The 23,673-nt window shown below is 32.1% G+C and overlaps 1 non-coding gene across 8 annotated transcripts; it reads left to right on the top strand.

The window, feature by feature from the left end:
- Window positions 1-9,919: 9,919 nt before the first annotated feature.
- Window positions 9,920-14,472, top strand: LOC18435752 (eukaryotic translation initiation factor 2 subunit alpha homolog). Of its 8 annotated transcripts, XR_016042498.1 has the most exons (6): window positions 9,920-10,422; window positions 10,759-10,815; window positions 10,891-10,977; window positions 11,063-11,210; window positions 13,736-13,834; window positions 14,126-14,472. It is a non-coding gene; the product is annotated as a eukaryotic translation initiation factor 2 subunit alpha homolog (transcript). The 8 variants fall into 8 exon arrangements; XR_016042497.1 differs by lacking the exon at window positions 10,759-10,815 and having other exon boundaries at window positions 9,920-10,478; XR_016042496.1 differs by having other exon boundaries at window positions 9,920-10,478; window positions 10,759-10,977.
- Window positions 14,473-23,673: the final 9,201 nt, after the last annotated feature.

The following is a 23,673-nucleotide window of genomic DNA, read 5'->3' as shown; positions in this document are numbered from 1 at the left end:
TCTCCACAATTTCTCATATGTGGCTTGTGCAATTTATTGGGCCGGAATACCTCTCTCTCTCTCTCTCTCTTTCTCTCTCATCCCAAAGTTTTCAGCATGTTTCGTCCCTAAATTTTCAATGAAATTCCTCTCTCATCTCATAAGTTTTAACATGTTTTCTCCAATTACACTTATTTAAAGGAAAAAGTCTATATAAGGCCATAAACAATCGAATTAAAATGCACCACAAAAGTTCACTAGAAGAAAGTTTTTGTAACACCAAAAACCCTAAAATCCGAACATCTCAACATTGAGATACATAAATGTAAAAATAAAAATAAAAAATAAAAAAGAAAAAGAAAAAAGAGGGACTTCAAGTCTTCGAAATAGTGTATCTTATAATGCATTATCTAGACCGTCAATTTTTAAGATTTTGAAATTTTCCAATAACTTCTTGCTCTACATTAATTTTTAAGATGTAAATTTTATAATGGGTATGGTTTCTGTAAGGTTGCAACCTTAAGCAATCCAATTAAGGTGCACATCTAAATTTTATCATAATATGTAATTTTAGTGTAAAAAAATTCTTAGGATTATCTGAAAATCCATTTTCATATCTAATTATAAAATTTGAACTCCAAAAACAGTTAAAATTAAGTAGATTTATAAACATATGAAAATCTTGAAAATGTGCAGTCTAGATAATGTGTTGCAAAGTGCACTATTCTAGAACTCAATTTTATTTATTTTTTTTCATATTCATATATCTCGACAAGGAGATGATTGATTTGAGGGTTTTTCAACACTAAGACAACCTTTCCCAATGGATTTTTGGGCTGCATCTTTAATTCTACAATTTAAGGTTGCAATCTTATATAAATTTTTTTTTTTATTGTAATTAGAGATGAAAATAAATTTTCAGACCATCATAAAGATTTTCAGCACTAAGACCTTATCTTTCAACGCTATTTGAGGGTACACCTTACTTTGATTGTTGAGGGCATCAGCCTTATACAAAGCACACCATTAAGTAAATTATATTTTTAATAGTCCGTTCAGCAGTAGGATTTGAACTTGAGACATAGGATTTGAACTTGAGACATACTGTTGCAATTGCCAAGACCTTGACTGGAAGAAAGGAAAGGTTTACTTGGTTTTATTTTGAGGACAATTTTATATACAAACCACAAACAATGTGTCTTGACTTGAATATGAATATTTCTTTTTTTTAGTTGTTCAATCATAGGATTTGAACCTTGGATAGAAAGTTATAATCGTGTAGTACCTTAATTAATTATGCTCAATCCCAAATCCAAAAGAGAATTTTTCCTACCCTAAAATCCGATCATCTCAACCTTGGGATACATAAAAATAGAAAATAAAAATAAAAAATATAAAAAAATAAAAAGAAGAAGAAAAGGAAAAAAAGGGGGATTTCAAGTCTTCGAAATAGTGTATTTTATAATGCATTATCTAGACAGTCAATTTTCAAGATTTTCAAATGTTCATATATTAGCTTGATTTATATTATTTTTTAAGATGTAAAATTTATATTGGGTGTGGTTTCTATAAGGTTACAACCTTAAACAATCCAATTAAGGCGCACCTCTAAATTTTATTCTAATATATAATTTTAGTGTAAAAAATTCTTAGGATTATCCAAAAATCTATTTTCATGTCTAATTATAAAATTTGAACTCCCAAAACGGTTAAAATTAAGTAGATCTATAAACATATGAAAATCTTGAAAATGAGCTGTCTAGAGTATGTGTTGCATGGTGCACTATTTCTGGGATTCAATTTTATTTATTTTTCTCATATTCATATATCTTGACAAGGAGATGATTGATTTGAGGGTTTTTCAATACTAAGACAACAGTTCCCAATGGATTTTTGGGTTGCATCTTTAATTCTACATTTTAAGGTTGCAACCTTATATAAACTTTTTCTTATTGTAATTAGAGATGAAAACAAATTTTCAGACCATCATAAATATTTTCAGCAATAAATCATATCTTTCGACGCTGTTTGAAGGTGCATCTTACTTTGATTGTGTAGGGCATCAGCCGTATAGAAACCACACCCCTAAGTAAATTATATTTTTGATAATAAGTTTAGCAGTAGGATTTGAATTATACAAACCACACCCTTAAGTAAATTATATTTTTAATAATCAGCTCAGCAGTAGGATTTGAACTTTGAGACATACTGTTGCAATTGCCAAGATCTTGACCGGATCGAGAATAGGCCAGAAATCTAAAAGAAAAGGAAAGGTTAACTTGGTTTTATTTTTAGGATAGTTTTATACACAAACAATAAACAATATTTCTTTTTTTAGTTGTTTAATCATAGGTATCGAACCTTGGACAAGAAGTTATAATCGTTTAGTACCTTAATTAATCATGCTCAATCTCAAATCCAGAAGAGAATTTTTCCTCCCCTAAAATCCGATCATCTCAACCTTGAGATACAAAAATGTAAAAGTAAAAATATATATAAAAAAAAAAATGAAAAAAAAAAAGAGAAAAAAAGAAAGAAAGAGGGACTTCAAGTCTCCGAAATAGTAAATATATATATAAAAAAAAAAATGAAAAAAAAAAAGAGAAAAAAAAGAAAGAAAGAGGGACTTCAAGTCTCCGAAATAGTGTATCTTATAATGCATTATCTAGACCGTCAATTTTCAAGATTTTCAAATGTTCATATATCTGGTTGATCTACATTATTTTTTAAGATGTAAATTTTATAATGGGTGTGGTTCCTATAAGGTTACAACCTTACGCAATCCAATTAAGGTGCACCTCCAAATTTTGTCATAATATGTAATTTTAGTGTAAAAATTCTTAGGATTATCCGAAAATCTATTTTCATATCTACTTATAAAATTTGAACACCAAAAACGGTTAAAATTAAGTAGATATATAAACACATGAAAATCTTGAAAATGGGCGGTCTAGATAATGTGTTTTAAGGTGCACTTTTGGGACTCAATTTTATTCATTTTTTTCAAGTTCATATATCTCGACAAAGTGATGATTGATTTGAGGGTTTTTTAACATTAAGACAACCTTTTCCAATGGATTTTTGGGGTGCATCTTTAATTCTACATTTTAAGGTTGCAACCTTATAAAAGCTTTTTCTTTATTGTAATTAGAGATGAAAATAAAATTTCATACCATTATAAAGATTTTCAGCACTAAAATCATATCTTTCGATGCTATTTGAAAGTGCACCTTACTTTGTTTGTGTAGGGCATCGGCCTTAGACAAACCACACCCTTAAGTAAATTATATTTTTAATAATCAGTTCAGTGGCAATTGCCAAGACCTTGACCGGATCGAGAATAGGCCACAAATCTAAAAAGAAAGGAAAGTTTAACTTGGTTTTATTTTTAGGACAATTTTATATACAAACCACAAGCAATGTGTCTTGACTTGAATATGAATATTTCTTTTTTTTAGTTGTTCAGTCATAGGATTCGAACCTTGTTTAGTACCTTAATTAATCATGCTCAATCTCAAATCCAGAAGAAAATTTTTCCTACCCTAAAATCCAATCATCTCAACCTTGAGATACATAAAAGTAAAATAAAAATAAAAAAAATAAAAAAAGAAAACGAAAAAGAAAAAGAAAAAAAAGGGACTTCAAGTCTTCGAAAAAGGGTATCTTATAATGCTTTATCTAGACCGTCAATTTTCAAGATTTTCAAATGTTCATATGTCACCTTGATCTACATTATTTTTTAAGATGTAAATTTATAATGGGTGTGGTTTCTATATGGTTAACCTTAAACAATCCACTTAAGGCGCACCTCCAAATTTTATCATTGTATGTAATTTATGTGCAAAAAATTCTTAGGATTATCTGAAAATCTAGTTTGATGCCTAATTATGAAATTTGAACTCCAAAAACGGTTAAAATTAAGTAGATCTATAAACATATGAAAATCTTGAAAATGGGTGGTCCAGATAATGTGTTGCAAGGTACACTATTTCTTGGACTCAATTTTATTTATTCTTTCTATATTCATATATCTTGACAAGGAGATGATTGATTTGAGGGTTTTTCAACACTAAGACAACCTTTTCCAATGGATTTTTGGGGTGCATCTTTAATTCTTCATTTTAAGGTTACAACCTTATATAAACGTTTTTTTTATTGTAATTAGGGATGAAAATAAATTTTCAGACCATCATAAAGATTCTTGGCACTAAAATTATATCTTTCGACGCTATTTGAAGGTGCACCTTACTTTGATTGTTTAGGGCATCAACCTTATACAAACCACACCCTTAAGTAAATTATATTTTTAATAATCAGTTCAGTAGTAGGATTTGAACTTGAGACATACTGTTGCAATTGCCAAGACCATGACCGGATCGAGAATAGGCCAAAAATCTAAAAAAAAAGGAAATGTTAACTTGGTTTTATTTTTAGGACAATTTTATACACAAACCACAAACAATGTGTCTTGACTTGAATATGAATATTTCTGTTTTTAGTTGTTCGATCATAGGATTCGAACCTTGGACAGGAAGTTATAATCGTTTAGTACCTTAATTAATCATGCTCATTCTCAAATCCAGGGGGAATTTTTTCTACCCTAAAATCCGATCATCTCAACCTTGAGATACATAAAAGTAAAAATAAAAATAAAAAACTAAAAAAAATAAAAAGAAGAAGAAAAAGAAAAAAGAGAGACTTCAAGTCTTAGAAATAGTGTATCTTATAATGCATTATCTAGACCGTTAATTTTTAAGATTTTCAAATGTTCATATATCTGCTTGATCTATATTATTTTTTAAGATGTGAATTTTATAATGGGTGTGGTTTCTATAAGGTTACAACCTTAAAAAATCCAACTAAGGCGCACCTCCAAAAGTTATCCTAACAAGTAATTTATATGTAAATAATTCTTAGGGTCATCTGAAAATCTATTTTCATCTCTAATTATAAATTTTGAACTCCAAAAACAGTTAAAATTAAGTAGATCTATAAACATATGAAAATCTTGAAAATGGGCGGTCTAGATAATGTGTTGCAAGGTGCACTATTTCTGGGACTCAATTTTATTTATTTATTTCATATTCATATATATCTCGACAAGAGATTGATTAATTTGAAGGTTTTTCAAGACTAAGACAACTTTTTCCAATGGATTTTTGGGGTGCATCTTTAATTCTACATTTTAAGGTTGCAACCTTATATAAACTTTTTCTTTCTCATAATTAGAGATGAAAATAAATTTTCAAACCATCATAAAGATTTTCGACACTAAAATCATATCTTTCGACGCTATTTGAAGGTGCACCTTACTTTGATTATTTAAGGCATCGGTCTTATACAAACCGCACCCTTAAGAAAATTATCTTTTTAATAATTAATTCAGCAGTAGGATTTGAACTTGAGACATTGCAACATACATTTACAATGGTCAAAACCTTGACCGGATCGAGAATAGGCCAGAAATCTAAAAAGAAAGGAAAGGTTAACTTGGTTTTATTTTTAGGACAATTTTATAAACAAACCACAAACAATGTGTCTTGACTTGAATATGAAAATTTCTTTTTTTAGTTGTTCAATCATAGGATTCAAACCTTGGACAGGACGTTATAATCGTTTAGTACCTTAATTAATCATGCTCAATCTCAAATCCAGAAGATAATTTTTCCTATCCTAAAATCCGATCATCTCAACCTTGAGATACATAAACGTAAAAATAAAAAATAAAAAAAAAATAAAAAAAAGAGAAGAAGAAAAAAAAAAAGAGGGACTTCAAATCTTCGAAATAGTGTATCTTATAATCCATTATCTAGATCGTCAATTTTCAAGATTTTCAAATGTTCATATATCTGTTTGGTCTACATTATTAATTTATAATGGGTGTGGTTTCTATAAGGTTACAACCTTAAGCAATCCAATTAAGGCACACCTCCAAATTTTATCATAATATATAATTTTAGTTTAAAAAATTCTTAGGATTATCTAAAAATTGATTTTCATGTCTAATTATAAAATTTGAACTCCAAAAAAGGTTAAAATTAAGTAGATCTATAAACCTATGAAAATCTTAAAAATGGGTAGTCTAGATAATGTGTTGTAAGGTGCACTATTTTTGGGACTCAATTTTTTTTTTTTCACATTCATATATCTCGACAAGGAGATGATTGATTTGAGGGTTTTTCAACACTAAGATAACCTTTCCCAATGGATTTTTGGGGTGCATCTTTAATTCTACATTTGAAGTTTGCAACCTTATATAAACGTTTTCTTTGTTGTAATTAGGGGTGAAAATAAATTTTCAGACCATCATAAAGATTTTCGTCACTAAAACCATTATCTTTCGACCCTATCTAAAGGTGCACCTTACTTTGATTGTTTAGGGCATCAGCCTTATACAAACCACACCCTTAAGTAAATTATATTTTAATAATCAATTCAGCTGTAGGATTTTATCCTTGAGACATACTGTTGCAATTGCCAAGACCTTGACCGGATCGAGAATAGGCGAGAAATCTAAAAAGAAAGGAAAAGTTAACTTGGTTTTTTTTTTAAGACAATTTTATATACAAACCACAAACAATGTGTCTTGACTTGAATATGAATATTTCTTTTTTTAGTTGTTCAATCGTAAGATTCGAACCTTGAACAGGAAGTTATAATCGTTTAGTACTTTAATTAATCATGGTCAATCTCAAATCCATAAGATAATTTTTCCTACTTCCAAATTTTTTTGAAAACTACCTAGCATCCTAGAAATATGCAATGACCTTTTAGCCTTTTATAAATCCTCCATCAAAAAGGTATGCTAGTAAAGAAACTATAAAGTGATAAATGTCTCATGGCCAAGTTTTCTATCCTTCCCCTACAACATAAAACTTATATATTTCTTCGTATCCAACAGTCCATTCTGAATGGAGGGCTCAGATTGCCCCAATCACAATGTCATATCTCTACAGTATTTTATTTTTAATTTTTTTATAAACTATTTTAACACTAAATTTTGTAATTTCAATTCTCTATTAAACTCACACTAGCAAAAAATATAGAAACAATACTTCCAATAAAATAAGATGATGAAAATACCACTGAAAGTTTCAAAGGGTATTTTGATCATTATATTTTATCAAAAAAATATTTTTAATATTTTTTATAGGTACACTCCAATGAGAAAATTGAACGTACCAAATTTTATATTCATATAATTTGTATAAAAAAAATTAAAAATAAAATAATTTGAGATGCCGGATATAAGATAAAATGGTGTGTGGCTTTCTTGATCAAAATTGGATGGCTGGATGGTAGAGGAAGCATAGATCTTCAATGCTGTAGGGGAAATATAGAAACCTTTCCCATGTTTTATATACTGATTGTATGAGTTGCAGAACTCATCTGTGCCACCATTATCGTGTGTGTGGCCATGGGGCCTTTAAATGTGTAATTTTTATATCTCTTATAGTTTAATGCTTATCACTAAAATATGGAGGCTTCTTAAAGTGAGAAATTGCCATTGTCTAACGGTTTGAAAGTAACTACCAACTTCTCAAGATTACAGGGCTACGTTTTCTTAGAGATTTCAGGAGGAAGCCGAACGTTGGAGAACGACCTCCTCCATCCCTCTTTAAGAAGGGTTTCATGGCCATGGAGAGGTACACAGAAATTTACAGAACTCTCATAGTTCTGGTAAAAGCCTAATCTTTACGATCAATAGTCTCACGACACTGCCCCTAATCCTGGGAGTGATCCATCTATTCCCTCAAGATTTCAACATTGGTATCAGAGTGGGTTGTAGAAGTGGGGTGGGCTCATAACCTACAGATCCCAGGTTCTATGTTTCGTTTTTATTGGTATTTTATCCTGAGTTTAATTTACAATAATTTTGATATGGGCTTTGCCATTCACATATATCTTGCTGTAAATTTTTTATTCTCAATTTTGGCTCTCTACTGCTGTCGCTTGAGCTATGAATCACAATTGCATGAGTCGTAATTTTTTCCATTGTTGACGATTTTTGGTGCACAGTACCTTACTACCCCTATCTTGACGCTCATACATAGGTACTACCCCTATCTTGACGCTCATACATATTGGAAGATAACATTATTGATAATTTAACAACCTTGACGCTTTTATTGATAAATTTATTGATAAAATTATTGATTCATTGTTATTTATTCATAAATATCTTTTTTCTTTTTTTTTTCATAATCCTCTACTCTTAATTCACCTTTTTGCCTACGTGATTCATGTATATCTTGTTGACTCATTGTTCTTGATTCACATATATCTTATTGATAAGGTTATTGACGCTCATACATAGATAGCCATTGTATGATTCATTGTTCCTGGGTGTAGCAAGTCGGTGACTGATAGGTAGGAGATCTCGTATATAGCGGGATAGATATTTAGCTCTTGCAGTGAATTAATATTTACCCAAGCAGAAGTTCAACGTATATTTTTTTTTTTGGGAAGCCCTTTTTGAACGTTTTTTTTTTACTTTTTCATTGAATATCACAATAAAACTAACTGCAATTCAATAAATATCAGTGAATTTCAGGCCCCTTTTTTTTTCTTTGCTCTTCTTTAACTCAAAAAGAGTTCGCTCTTTTTGTTTTGGAAACCTCGTGCACATAGCAACCACTCACTTGAACCACTTGGCCAAAGTGAAGTGGTAAATCTCTCTCTAATTTTTACAATTATAATGATAAAATAAAATAAAATAAAATTAACTATAAAATGTACTATTTAATTTTAGAGAGAGAGATATAGAGTTACTACTGTAATTTTAGAGAGAGAGAGGCAAAGAGACATATAATTGCTGAAAATCAGTTGGCTTGCACCTTTCTTTCTTCCATATTTTATTACTGAAAATTAGTACATAATTTTATTGGACTATTGAAAATTGTTATGCACGCAACAACTATTCAAGTAAAGGTTGTTATATCGATTGTATGCATTTTTTTTTTTTGTGGCTTATAATTTAGGGATTTTATACATATTTTATTTACATAATAATTGTCATTGCATGTATAATGATCCTATGCTTTGGTCTCTTTAAGTTAGAAAATTTCATGATCTTGATTTTGTGAATTCATTTTTTGTGATTATGTTATGATATATTTTTTGTTGAAAAATATCAAATATCATTGTAGACTCTCTCTCGTGCTAAGACATATTCACATATTTATGAATATTTTTTACGGAATTGGATATATAAGATTTTAGATTTTTAATTTTTTTTACTAAGGGTGTCTGTACCCCATCCCCCCTGTTTTCTTTCTTCTGACTTTTTCTAAGTGATAATTGACCAAATTGCCCCCTTAAACTCTTTCTATCTCATCTTACTGGTATAAGGAAACTTAGAGAGAGAAACCGAATCCTCATGGGTGTTGATTCACCGAGTACCATCGACCATATTCATAGATATTGAATCAGTGTGGTGTAGAGCTCGGAGATAATCATAGAGAGCAGAAGCTAGTTGATGGCAATAATGAACTGCTTGCTTCATCCAGCATCTTCCCTCTCTTCAGCAACCTACTTTTTCTTCATTTGTACACCTTCAAAGATCCACGCTCCATTTCTCGTTAGGCTACATTTAGGGAGAGAAACACCAGTTTTGGAGGTTGAAAGAGGATGAATAGTGGGTGTTTGGGGTGGATTTCCAGTTTTGTGGTGACATGATGTAGAAATGGCAGTTTTTGGAGAGGCAATTCTGGTTTGTGGTTTGTGGATTGGATGGTGCTGAGGGAGGGAGGGAGGCAGAGAGCGAGCATCTGAGAGTGAATACATCTGAGAGGGAGGCCGGGAGGTTGCATCTGAGAGTGAATACAATCTGATCCAAAGGGAGAGAGCATCTGAGGCAATGTCTCTATTGTCTTCACTCGGGTCAGATTGTTTGTCCTACAACCCTGGAAGATCCTTTGATTCCGCTCTTTCAACTTGTGTCATGGAATCGTTGGAGGCAAGGCTGCCATGATAGACACTGTTTCCAACAAGTAGGAGAGATACCACTGAAGAAAAAAGTTCAGAGGAAGTCCTTTTTAGGATTTAAGTCAGTTGGAATCCAAAAACGTCATCCTTGGATAAAAAATGATTTCCACAAGTACCTCCATAGAAGAATGCATTATGTATTTTTCTTAAGTAGTTTCACTCCTACAAATGATCAATAGAAGTCTCTCAACCCGTGCTCCAAATCATGAAGCATGATCCTAAATTCCTAATTGTTTATTTTCTTATTTTTCCCATAGTCCCTTGTCTGTCAAATGCTTTTGTGACGTAACAAAGTTCCTACACCCATTTTTATGCACCAAGAGATGCAAAATAATTAAACTATACAGGGCTATGGGGGGCAAAGCTCAAAAAGGTTACAAAAAGGTCTCCGGTGTGTTTCCTGAGAGTGCTTCGTCATTAGTGAGGCTATCAGCTTCTGAATTTTCTTTTTGCCATGTATGTTGCCAAAAGGTTTAAGATTTCATATATCGATAATACCGATTGCATATGAGGTAGGAACTGTTAGAACTTAGAAATTATTGATTATTTTTGTATTGCTATTAATATTTATGGATTTTAAGTTCAAACTCTGTTTTTCTTAAATGATCCATCTCCATTTGTTTTCGACCAATTTGGTTCTTTTTCCTTTGCTGCATTTATATTTTGTGGGTAATGCAGCTTTCTAGTCTTCAGTTGGTAAACTGCATTCTATCAAAGCTTATTTTACCTTAGGTTCAACAAGTCTAAATGACAACATTACAAGGTGTTATTTCTGAATTTTTCTTTGGACAGGACCTTTACATTCATGTTGGTTGGCCTTTGTACCGAAAATATGGACATGCTTTTGAGGCAACCTTCTTCTTGTATGAAATGAATGTTTGCAATGTTTGATGAATAACTCAAAAACTTTTTCTGAGTTATCAGGCATTCAAGGTGATTGTAACTGACCCTGATTCAGTTCTAAATTCCCTCAGCCTGGAAGTCAGAGGAATTGGACCTGATGGACAGGAGGTAATGCTATGCATAACTGCCATTTTTTTCTTTTCTGTTTGTCTTTTCCGGTAGCACTACTCGCTTTAAGGTGTTCTTCTTGTAGGTTACAAGGGTGGTGCCAGCAATGACAGAAGAGGTCAAAGATGCTTTAGTAAGAAATATTCGAAAGGCGTATGACCCCACAACCATTGAAGATACGGGCGGATATCGAGATGAAATGTTTCCAATATGATGGGGTTCTTCATATTAAGGTCTGTGTTTTGTCCATGTCTGATTGAGGAGCTTCACCTTGATGGAATCTGCATCTCTATTAGTTAATTTCGTTACTTTTGAATAGGGTATTCTGAAGTGTTTTTTTAAACAAGGCATTGACTGACTCACTCTTCAATGAAGCCGGCATTTGGAGACATGAAACAATTTAAAATGGGTCATAGTTTGGTTATTATCAGTCATAATTGCTTTGAAGACTTGTAGTTTGGGCTTCATGATTTACTCAGCCATGGAATTGGAGCAACTTAGGTTGCCTGACATTTGATATTTTGAGAAGCGGTTTATCTTAAATGAATATTTGGCAAGTTTGAAAGCCCACTTAAATATGCTTATCTGGAAGTTCAAAAACTGTTCCTCTGCCCTAGAACCGCCCAAAATTTATCAATTTTGCTTTGAGCAAATTTGAGAAGTTCGTATAATCATTCAAAACCTTGCGATGTCTTATTGCAATCAATTTTAGGGTCCAAATGAGGTTCTTAAAAGACTTTTGGGGTGATTTTAAGCTTGCTAGACAACTGAAATATTGAAGATAGAAATCCAAAATATTGAATAATTAAAGATCTCCTCTTTCTTTTCATTTTCAGAGCATCTTTTGTACAACATCATTTCGTATTGGTCATTTGGTTTATTGGAGACTTGGAGTTTGTGAGTATGATTCTATGAGTATATAAAGTATGGTGTGTACTTGTGTTTTTTTTTTCTTCACTATTTTAATTATTCAAAGAAGCAAAATTTTCAGTAATTTGAACGTGTTTCATATTCATGTGCATATATGTGTATAAAAAAGGTTGTTAGAATATATGTAAATGCATAAATATACATATTTAACACATACAGGTATATATGTGCATTTGGATCGCACATATTATATGTATTATCTTGCACAGTGCTTGAGGTTCTAGGCGGCTGCCTAGGGGCCAGGTGGCCTATATACCCCCATTCCGAGAAAAAAAAAAAAAAAAAACACTCCCTGATTCCCCCGGCTTTTTTATTTTTGGAGCCTTGAGTAAGTCTTTCAAGATTGATGTTTTTCATTGTTGATTGTGTACTTGATTGCATGCGTTGTGCTTGTAATGCATATCATCGTGTACATTCTACCTCTATATCGAAAAGATATATAAAGGTTATGAGGTTGAAAATATGAATTTGATAAGAAGTTTGTTTTCTTGTCCGCACGCATTTCTACAGAGTGGATCGTGCCCATTCATTTCTTGCTAATTATCTCATTGAACCTGAAAGGTGTATTATTTTTAAACTGGAAATGATGAGCCACATATAGTGCCCTTGATCCGAATCTTTGGTGTAACTTTTAGATAGAGAAAAGTTCAAATGTGCTCCTATTAAAATGTGGTCCTCTTCCAAAAGTTTGTCTTAGAGATGGATTTAGAGTCCAAAGTATCACTCTAGATGCACTTTGGCATTAGACTCATGATTTGCAGCTCATAAACAGTGTATATCTGGTGATTTTTGCAGAATTAGAATTAACAGTGCAAAAGTTAAATTTTCAGTAATCTATTTTTAAGGTTCAAATTCATGCACCCTTATTTTTAGGTCCAAAATCCTTCTTTAACATGGTTTTTGCGAAGAGACTGCATTTGAGTAGGTGCGTTTGGCCGATGCACCAAAATCCTCTCCTTTTAGATACTCTTACTCCTCAAATGTGTAAAACCATGTGAGTGAAACATTATCTAATTTTAGGAATCAAAATTCATCTATCTCTGTTTTGAGTGACCTTCCATGGTATCATGGAGCAAGATCAGATTGTCTCCTTCAAGAAATTCCCCATCATGAAGTATATCTATTATAGGGGCTTATTGTATTTCCATTTGTTCTATGACCTGTATTAGCTGAAGCCGCAGGTTTCAAAAGTTGCTCTACCTTTTTGACAACAGATTTCAAGGTCAGTAATAATTAATATTAGTGTCGCTCTCCGAATCTCTCTCCCTCGATGTTACCAGATGCCTGGCCATCATTGTGCGGACTAACTCCTCACTTAACATACTATTTGTGAAAATTATCTCCACTTTATGTATCACTCCTTTTTGATGAAAAGATATCAAAGGTTAGTTCTTTCTAACTGGCACTGAATCTTATATTTGTGAATTCCTTCTTTCTTGCTCAACATTTATCCTACTTGAACTCGTTTTCCTTGAGTTTAAGACCTTCATGATTCAGAACTCATTTATTGCTGGAGCCAAAGGTTCTCGTGATTATTGGTTTATAATGCTTTGCTTTCATAGACTCATTTGATGTTCATAACGTGCCAATTAACTTCATCTCACTTGTTTCTGTATTATTTTTTGTTGTGAATATATACTAGTTCAAGTCAAACCTGGAATGAACAAGATACGGTTATTTACTCTAGATTATTTATTGGTTGAGATGTACAACAATTGATCTTCCCAATTGGAAAATTGTCTGGGCTTTAAGTTTTCTGGCCTCTTGTCGATATTATGGCTCCACTATTCTCGATGGTATTCGATGGCTCTGTGATTGCTTTGGACAGGAGCAAGGCATACATGTTCTAAATGCTGCCATCAAAGCTTCCACTGAAGCAATAGACCTACACAAGGGGAAACTTACTGTCAAGGAGGCTCCTAGAGCTGTGAGTTCCCTCATTCCAATTGTGTATTTTATAAATGTGTGTGTGTGCATGCATGCACACACGCGCACGTTCTGACTTCCAATCTTGAGCTTTTTTGGAAGTAATTTGCCTTGGGGGTTGTTTTTTTCATTCATGTAAAGTTTTGAGAAAACACATAAATGACTTGCATGTTAGCCTTCTAGCAGTTGGCCGCCGAGTGACCATGACAAAACTATAATAATATCATACAAAAATATAATTTTTGGAATATTTTTGCAAAGCTACTACTGAAATGGCCCTTTATGATTATAGGAGAGCGAGCATGATGACAAGCTTCTTGCCGAGCACATGGCGAAGCTGAGGGCTGATAATGAAGAGGTCAGCGGTGATGAGGAAACTGAAGAAGAGGAAGATATAGGGATGGGCGAGATTGATCTTGATAATGCTGGTGTGACTGAGTAGATTATAAGACACAAATCGAAAAGGAAAAATTAGCTGATTTTATTGAATTTACGTGTATAGAACAGCCCCAATTTGTGCTGCTCGTGATTAAGGTTACATTTGTTATTTTCATTGAAGTTTGCGGTGGCAGATTTATCTGCCTTGTATGGAATTTGTGATCCTGAGATTTTGTTAAGAGCTCTTCAGTTTTCGTGTCATTTGGATATTCTACATGAATTACCTATTAATTTAAGACTTATCTCAAAAAACATTTTACATATAAATTGTAGAGAGGTTTGGGATGCCATATGGAGGAACTCCCTAACATTGACTTGAGTGTAATTTTACAAATGGGAAACAGATTATTGTAAACAATTAAGACCAATTATTTACATGAAGGTCACAAACTCTCTTATGTGATATTTGGCAGCTAGGTGTATCACAAAGTTGAAAGACAAAATTTTTGGACTTTGGGATACATCTGTTGTCTAACATTACGTGTGACCAATGTGAAATTTGTGGCTAGGTGTATCACAAAGTTCAAGATGATGGCATTGAGCAGCATTTCCTGTCTAATTTGGCATCTAACATCTGATGTTAATAGTATCTGATTGTAATTTGGCTAGTTGGAAGAGCTTTTTTTTGACTTGGGAGCATTGAGCAGTAATTTCACATCGAACTGCCAAAACGTGAAGTATGACCTACTTGTACCAACTATAATACCCTTTTCCTCCGCCAAAAGCAATGTTTTTTTTGTTTTTATGGAGAGAATAATGCGTGATTAGTTTGGCAAGTCTTTCCTTCTTGCCAATTTGTGTGCCCTCTCATATGCATAGGATAGGATCTTGTAACAAGCTAAGAATCAAAATTCCAAAGATTTGAGAAGCCGTATTCCAACCACACTTAGAAATTCTAGTCCTCAAATGAAATATGCTTTAAGACTTTCCACACAATGACTCTCTCTACACCCCATGGAGACAAAAGCGAAGAATCAACCCTTGAATGTGACATGCTATCTTCTCTGATCAATCCTTGGGTCTCAAAATTCCTCACTTCAATGTTATATATATATATATATATATATAGAAAAATCTTCCCAACACACATAAGCGAAAATGAACAGTGATTTCGCTTACTTTCATCACCGTCCAAAGTTCATCACACGGTCAAGATTGTCCGATAGTGTTTTATTTTTCATTTTTTTCGACAAATCAGAATGAGATGAAATTTGGAGTGTATGTACATTTTAGTGAGGTGCACCTAATAAACATATAAAAATAATAATTCACAAACAAATTTGACCAAAATACCACTTAAACTTTTGGAGGTATTTTGGTCAATTTATTTCATGTAAAATTTTTTTTTGATATTTTTCATAGAATTGTTTATTTTTTACCAATACACGATTCAAATTTCAGATCATTCCAATTTGTAGAAAAAAAAAATGAAAAATGAAACATTACCAGACAATCGTGACCGTGCGATGAACTTTTGATGGTGATGAGGGTAGGCGAAATCACTGTTCATTTTCAACTATAGGCATTTTGTAGTATCTTCCTATATCATTCCAATTTGTAGAAAAAAAAAATGAAAAATGAAACATTACCAGACAATCGTGACCGTGCAATGAACTTTTGATGGTGATGAGGGTAGGTGAAATCACTGCTCATTTTCAACTATAGGCATTTTGTAGTATCTTCCTATATATATATATATATATATGAAAAATTATATATAGAGCCGAAGCTTTAAACAATCAAATTTTGAGCCTACCTTATTAAGATGTAGGCTCTAAACAATCAAAGTTCATAAAAAACTCAGAAAATAATATTCCAACAAAAGTTCCCATTTCTTTGTTAAAAAGTGAAAGATTAAGTTATTAAGATGGTAAGAATTTAATCTTTAATAACTTTTTTTGTTGATCACTATTCACTATGCATAATATAAATACATAATATTAGTATTATTAATATGATATAATATAATATTATAATTTATTATATTATATTATATATTTATTTATTTTATGAATACAATTTATAATATATAGTATACATTGACTATTTATTATATGTAATATATAATATATATTATATATAATATATTTATTATATTAAATGAGAGAAATGATCCTATAGGATCCTCGTGTAGGATCCCCAAAAGATTACCATTAAAGTTGGTATAGATCTTTAGAAGAGTCAAGTTCCACACTCATGTGATAACTTTTCTAGATATTTGTGCCAACTTTAATGTTGATCCTTTAAGGTCCTACACACATAGGTGGGGGAGGGTCATATGAGATCATTACTCATTAAATAAATATATAATATAACATCATGAGAGTAATGATCCTATGAGACCCTCCCACATTCATTTATGTAGGACCCCAAATAATCACCATTAAATTTGTCACAGATCTCTAGAAAAGTTATCACATGGGTGTAAGACTTGACTTTTCTAGAGATTTGTGTCAAATTTAATGGTAATTCTTTGGAGTTCTACACACATGGGTGTGGGAGGGTCTCATAAGATTATTACTCATATAATAAATAAGAGTAATGATCCTATGAGACCCTCCTACACCCATGTATGTAGGACCCCAAAGGATTAACATTAAATTTGATATTTCTAAAAAAATTATCACATGGGTGTGAGACTTGATTTTTCTAGAGATATGTGCTAAATTTAACGGTGATCCATTGGGGTCCTACACACATGTATGTGGGCGGATCTCATAGGATCATTACTCAGTAAAGAATAATATAAATATTATATACATAATATACAAATATGTTATATTATACTATATATTATATATATGATATAAATATCTCATATTATATTATATGTTATATATAATACAAATATATTAATAAAATATATTATATTATATATTATATTATATTATATATTTATATTTATATGGTTAATATCTATACGTTATCAAATACAGTATCCAGAACTTTCTTACTATTCTATCAAGTTATCAAACACAGTATCCAGAACTTATTTAAACATTTTAAAACAAAACATTAAACTTTTCAAAAAATTTAAAAATATTAAATTTTTCAAAAGATATCTTTTAAAAAAAACAAACGCGCCTCAACAGATAACCTACATCCTTTAATGTGAGATCCAACGGAGCACTACATCTAAAAGATCTAAGATTCAAATGTTGAGAGAGAGAGAGGTGATTCCTGCAGCATCACCAGGGCCTGTTGGGTTCGACGAGGTGAGGCAATACTAATCGCTCTGAAAACTAAAATTAGCAGGCCTTTGAAGTATTCCTGTAATCTCCGCTCTCCTTTTTTTTTAATATATTAGGAAAATTTATCCAAATATTCATGGGAGATGAATTATTTAACATCTTACCTATATCGTTTTTATTTAATTTTAATACCCATAAAATTACATTTGAAATGGTTGCAATTGAATAAAATGTTAAATAGCTCTCGGAAAATATTTTGTGGAAATTAGCATAAATTTCCTTTAATTCTTGTATTATCTAAAAAATGTCCAATATTTTTTATATATTACAATCATGTCGTTTTTTTCTTACATTACTTACTAAATAACCCCAATTTGGAACTTCAATTTCTGAATCGTTATGCTTCTTTATTGGATAGATAAATTGCTTCGAAACTTCAAATTTGGAACCGAAGCTTTGGTAAACAAACCTGTTCGGAGCTTCAAGACTCGAATCAATCGAATTTATTTGACGATCATAGTAATTTTATAGATTGTGAACTAAAAGCACAGAAATTACAAAGGTAACAACGAAATCAAATAACCCAGAAATAGTCAACTCTTGCAAAGAGACACCCCTCTTAGCGAGTCCATTGGGCAACATAAGCCTGAAGTGAGACTCCAAAGAACTGCGGATATCCATAATTTACAGCCAAGCTATCCTTAAATTCCAAGGTAAACATTGTTTTTTATTGCACCACTTAATGATATTTAATGAATCCCGCTACCAACCAACCAACCAAATGTGCTTCAATATGTTTATCCTTGAAAATTCTCAAACCTTACAAAAGGGAATAATTTATGTTTGATTTGCCGTTATACATCCCTACGGCCCACCATAACAAAAAACTACATTTCCATCTTAATTCCAAATTACTTCACCCACTCCTGCTAGTCCCAAGTTTCCTAAAGAGCTTTCATTAAAATTTAACTTAGCACAACTTAGCAAAGGCAGCTCCATCTACCGATCGGCCTAACCTTTGGATAAGACGAATTAATTAAGGTCCTCAGATGAAGCTAGATGTCAACTCTAGAAGCACCCCATCCCTCTTTGGTAACAAAAAAACCAACTCCATAAAATATGTAAAATTTGTTTTTTAATCCAATTTCCACTCAAAAGAGTTTCATAAAATGTTCTTCGATTTCTTTCATTACAGATTTCCCACGGAACAACCACCCTTAAGATTTTTCAAATCTTCTTCCTGACTTTGGCAATCCCGAGAAATTTAAATGTAATATCCCTGGGTCCCCTAATCAACATCATTACTAAACCCATTATGTGATAGGCCCACTACCAAATATTAGATAAAAAGGGCAGTCCAAGAACAAGTTTTGAATCAATCCAATAGAAACAAATCATTAAGCCCATCAGGCACTTGGTGTTTTGAACCATTTCACATGTATTTTTCACGAAAGGGAAGGGTAGGGCCTAAATCCCATTGATTTACCCTTTCCTTTGACGATCTTTTTCTCTAGAATAAAGGATTGGTTCGGAACTTGAAGTTCCAAACCTATCTTTCTCTCTAAGGAATAAAAAAATTAAATAGATTAATTTTTTAGTTTTAAGGTTCGAAATCAACGACGCTTAGTTTTTTCACCAAACAACTAGTTACAAACATCATAATTGATTTACAAAAATAGTTGGTTCAGAACTTGATAGTTGAGAACTGATCTTGGTCAAATAGAGAAACAACCCTGTTTTGACTTGGAGTTTTGACTCAAGGGCATTTTAGAAAAATAAAAATACACAACAACATGAGTAGAAAATACGAAACGGCAATGAAAAAAGAAAAAAGAGTAACAATCTTATAAGGCCCCCTCACACCTATGTGTGTAGGATATCAAAGGATCACTATTACATTTGATACGAATATCTAGAAAAATTATCACATAAGTGTGTGACTTGACTTTTTTAGATATCTGTGTCAAATTTAATGATGATCCTTTGATGTTCTACACACATGGGTGTGGGAGGGTCTCACAAAGTTATTTTCCAAAAAAAAAATATATAATGAAATCATTTACTTTAGGTATAAAGAGATCCTGGTTATACACAAAGTCTATAATAAATTTTCGTGAATGGTAAAGTATACTATATAAAGTGGGTAGGATTTCACATCCAAAACTTAAAAATGATTGTGACCTCCTTGATTTTCTTGAATGGTAAAGTTTATTATATAAAGTCGGTAGGATTTTACATCCAAAACTTAAAAATAATTGTGACCTCGTTGTATTTAAAATAAATGATAAGACCTCATTATATGTGCTTCACTTGTAAAAGAAAAATAATCTTTTCTTTATACTCTTTCACTCGCTTTAATGATCTCCATCTTTTTTAACTCTCTTTATCTTCCTCTCGGGGCATTTCTCCAGCCCCTTAAGCAGCAAAGGTTTATCTCTAAGATAGCCATTATAATATGTACCTCCACTAAAAAGCCAAAATGAATGGTAGTTTTTTTTTTTTGAAAAGCACCAAATTTGATTTGATCATCTTTATAGTTGAGATGAACACATTCTAAAATTTTACATCCAAAATCTATGCTTAAGATGGATTTTTTAATGGGTCCGCACATATCAAAAGAATGGACAGCCAACACACCAAATAATTTTATTTATTAAAATTTTATGAAAAATGATATTATGTCACCATGCCATTATATTATAATGAAACCACACTTCTAAAAAATCATGTTTGTTGTATTTGTATGACTTGAAATTTTTCACACACACTCTCTTCATCTCAATAATTAATCTAAAAAAAAAATATTTGCATCATTTATATGGTCGAAATGAGTCCTCTCTGACAATGAATTTAGACCATCAATTTGGTGAGTTTGAAGATTTAGGCCTTTATAAATTCAAAATGAATTTTTTTTTTTACGTTGTTAATCTAATGATAATAAAGTTATCTAAAATAATTTGGAAAGGAAAAATATTTTTTTAAGGCCTAGATCTAAGCATCTCAGTAAAATAGATGCCTTATATTAATTGGGCTAAAAAAACACTTTCTAGATTGTGTTTTCAATTTTTTTCGGTGATTGTTCATTAAAACGAAAAGAATGTATATTTTAAAATTTGGGTAAAAAAAATGACTTTAACATGATTTTTGAGAATAGTTTCATTATATTACTTTATAACCCTGGAATGAAATCCCTCTCCAAATTTTATTAATAGATTATTGATTGGATGCCGTAACGACACCTATAAAAAATTTCACTATTCTAAACCGGCTTCCAAGGAAAACAAAATTCATTATTTTAATATCCTTTTCCCTATTTTCTAAAGAATATTTTTTTCTCGTTTCCATATATTTTGATTGATTAAGCAACTCAATGGTTTCCTAAAATTGATTTCAACTTTTAAATTTTTACTAATATCTTCCGTTTGTTTTTTCCAAAAGAGCATCATGCCCCTTTATCTTTTCTCTAAAGACATTGATCTATTGACTTCTTTGTGATAAAAAATCTGGGCAAATACTCCAATTATATTGCCGCTACAGATGACTTGTTGTGGACACATCGATTTTATTGGATTGGTGTCAGGGGAAATGAAAATTATAACTTGATGTGGACACATCGATCTTAGTGGAGTGATGGAGTGATGTCATGGAAAATGGAAGGCGTGGGGTGCTACCACTGCGACATCAATCTCTTTTTTTCAATTGAAAAAAAAGTTTCAAAGGGATTTTGAAACTACGAACCCCAACCTCTTTCTCAATTCAAAGGCATTTTGAAAGTGCTTGAAGCAAAATCACATAGAATAATCCACTTTTTTAAAATATCACTTATGTGCGAGGGATTAAGTGTACAGTTTGATCCTGCATGGGACATGACAAGCACGTTATTTATCTTTTGGATGTTGAGTCAAATAATACCGTGTGGTCCCTTGTCTATCCAACATATATATCTAAGATGGATGCTCAAAATTGTTACATCCACTAATAGTTAATATGGATGGTGAAGAAAGGAATTAGAAAAAACCACTTTTTATATTTTTTTTAAAAAAGAATTTCCAAATTTATATCATTGTTGAGGTTGAGATTATTGATCTCTAAAATTTTGGATCTAAAATACATGTTCGAGAAGAAAATAGTTTTGAGTTAGGACGACTCTCCACCACACACTTGGTATCTTTTCGGGCATTATTGGGTGTACCGTCCGCAAATTCTACCCCTTCCTTTTCGCGAGAGAGAGAGAGAGAGAGCAAATTACATACACGCAACGAAATTGCGCACCATGCATTACATGTAAATCCACCATTTTTTAATGAAATTGATCTGATGGGTGATTAAAGGTGATGTGAAATTTCTCATGTTAAAGCCGTCTCCAACCATGCTTATTGGGTAGCAGAGCAATGTTGATGGTGGATCGTTGTTGGACTCTTTTCTTAATGGGGTTGGCATGTTTGGTTCGTGTGAGAATATTTCTCGAGCAATAATTTTACATAAAAAAATTCTGTCATGTGATTAACTGTAGAAATATTTTCACACCAATCGACTCTCAATTGGTGTGAAAAGATGCACCAAGACCAATTGATGTAAAAACATTCTCATACCTAACTACATGAGAAAATTCTAAATGGGGTGCTTGCCTCAATAACCATTGCAATTGTGGGTAAGTGCATGGTGTCATATAAACCCCTTGCTGAGGATCCATGGTTGTATAATTTTAACTACAGTGAAATAACAACATGCTCTAGACCTTAGTGCTTGTGCTGTGCGCTCTTTCCTCTTGTGTGGCTTGTGGAGGACTGGTTTAGCCTTAAAGGGTGGAACTTACCTTGGAGTAGCAAGGGTTAGCTAGTAAAAGATTTTCCTTCAAGAAACAACCATACCGCTGATTTTTACGTTGGTGTTTTTGTTTTGAAAATATACTAAGTTTTATTTTTAGATTATATTTTTTAATTTATTTTATTTTTCAAAATGTTCAATATTGTCTTATTTGTAGAGAGATGGATTAGAGAATGTTACAGATTACCCTTTTTCGCAAGTAAAGGGAGATAAGGCCCATGCCGAGCACATGGAGCGTGCGATACATGTTTGTGTGCATAACGATTGAGGTGCATCTTGCCCTTCCCTAAGCATCGACACAAATGTGCCCTTTGCCAACGCACGTGTGTGTTAGGCTCGTGGCTTGCTGTATTTTTGCATTGTGCGGCACTCATAAGGGTAGTGACCAAGGGGAGTGAGGGTCCTCTTTTTTAATTTACCGTGAGATGCCCCTATAAAGTCATTTTGATAATTTGATATAAGAGTTTATAAGGGCATTTTGGAAATTATTGTGAGACATCCCAATTTAGATATGAGTTCGGTTTGTATAGAGCCTACGCTCTAAACAATCAAATTAGAGCCTACCTTCAAATAGTGTGGAGAAATGTGGTTTTAATATTGGAAATCTTTGTGATACCCTCAAAATACATTTTCATCTTTATTTATAAAGATTAAAGCTTTAAAAAATAGTGCAGATGTACAAATCTATAATGGAAAACATTTATATACGGATGCAACTTTATAATGTAGAACTACGGATGCACCTCAAAAATCCATCGGAAAAGGTAGTTTTTATTGACATGTATGGCTATCAGGCTTTACGTGTCTAAGCTTACATTTGTGGGAAATTCAATATATGCAATGGTCATATAGTCCAACGTCTATATAATCGTAACCCCTCGTCCAACGGTCATATCAATATGAACGTAACTCTTCAGAAACCCGTTGCAGATGAGGGAACCCTTTCGTTTATCAGAGACCCGTTGGAGAAATACAACGATCTCGTGCTTCATCAATTTTTCGCTAACAGTTTTAATGCTGAAAAACCCTTTGATTGATCATCTCGAGATCGAGATGTATGACCATGAAAAATAAAAAGATTTAAAGTCTCAGAAATAGTGCATTTTACAACATATTATCTACACCGTCCATTTTCAAGATTTTCATATGTTTATAGATCTACTCGATTTTATCTATTTTTGAATTTTCAAATTTTATAATTAGATATAAAAATAGATTTTGAGAAAATCCTAAGAACATTTTACATCAAAATTATATACCATGATAAAATTTGAAGGTGTATCTTGCCTCTATAGCTATGGATGCATTCATGTGCTAACTGCACCCATCTATTAAACTTGAAAATCTTGAAAATTGACGGTCAAAAAATGTGTTACAAAATACA

The sequence above is a fragment of the Amborella trichopoda genome, chromosome 10 (assembly GCF_054954075.1).
Source record: "Amborella trichopoda isolate Santa Cruz 75 chromosome 10, AtrichopodaSantaCruz75HAP2 v2.0, whole genome shotgun sequence".
Taxonomy (NCBI): domain Eukaryota; kingdom Viridiplantae; phylum Streptophyta; class Magnoliopsida; order Amborellales; family Amborellaceae; genus Amborella; species Amborella trichopoda.
This window is presented reverse-complemented; position numbering and strand designations above follow the sequence as displayed.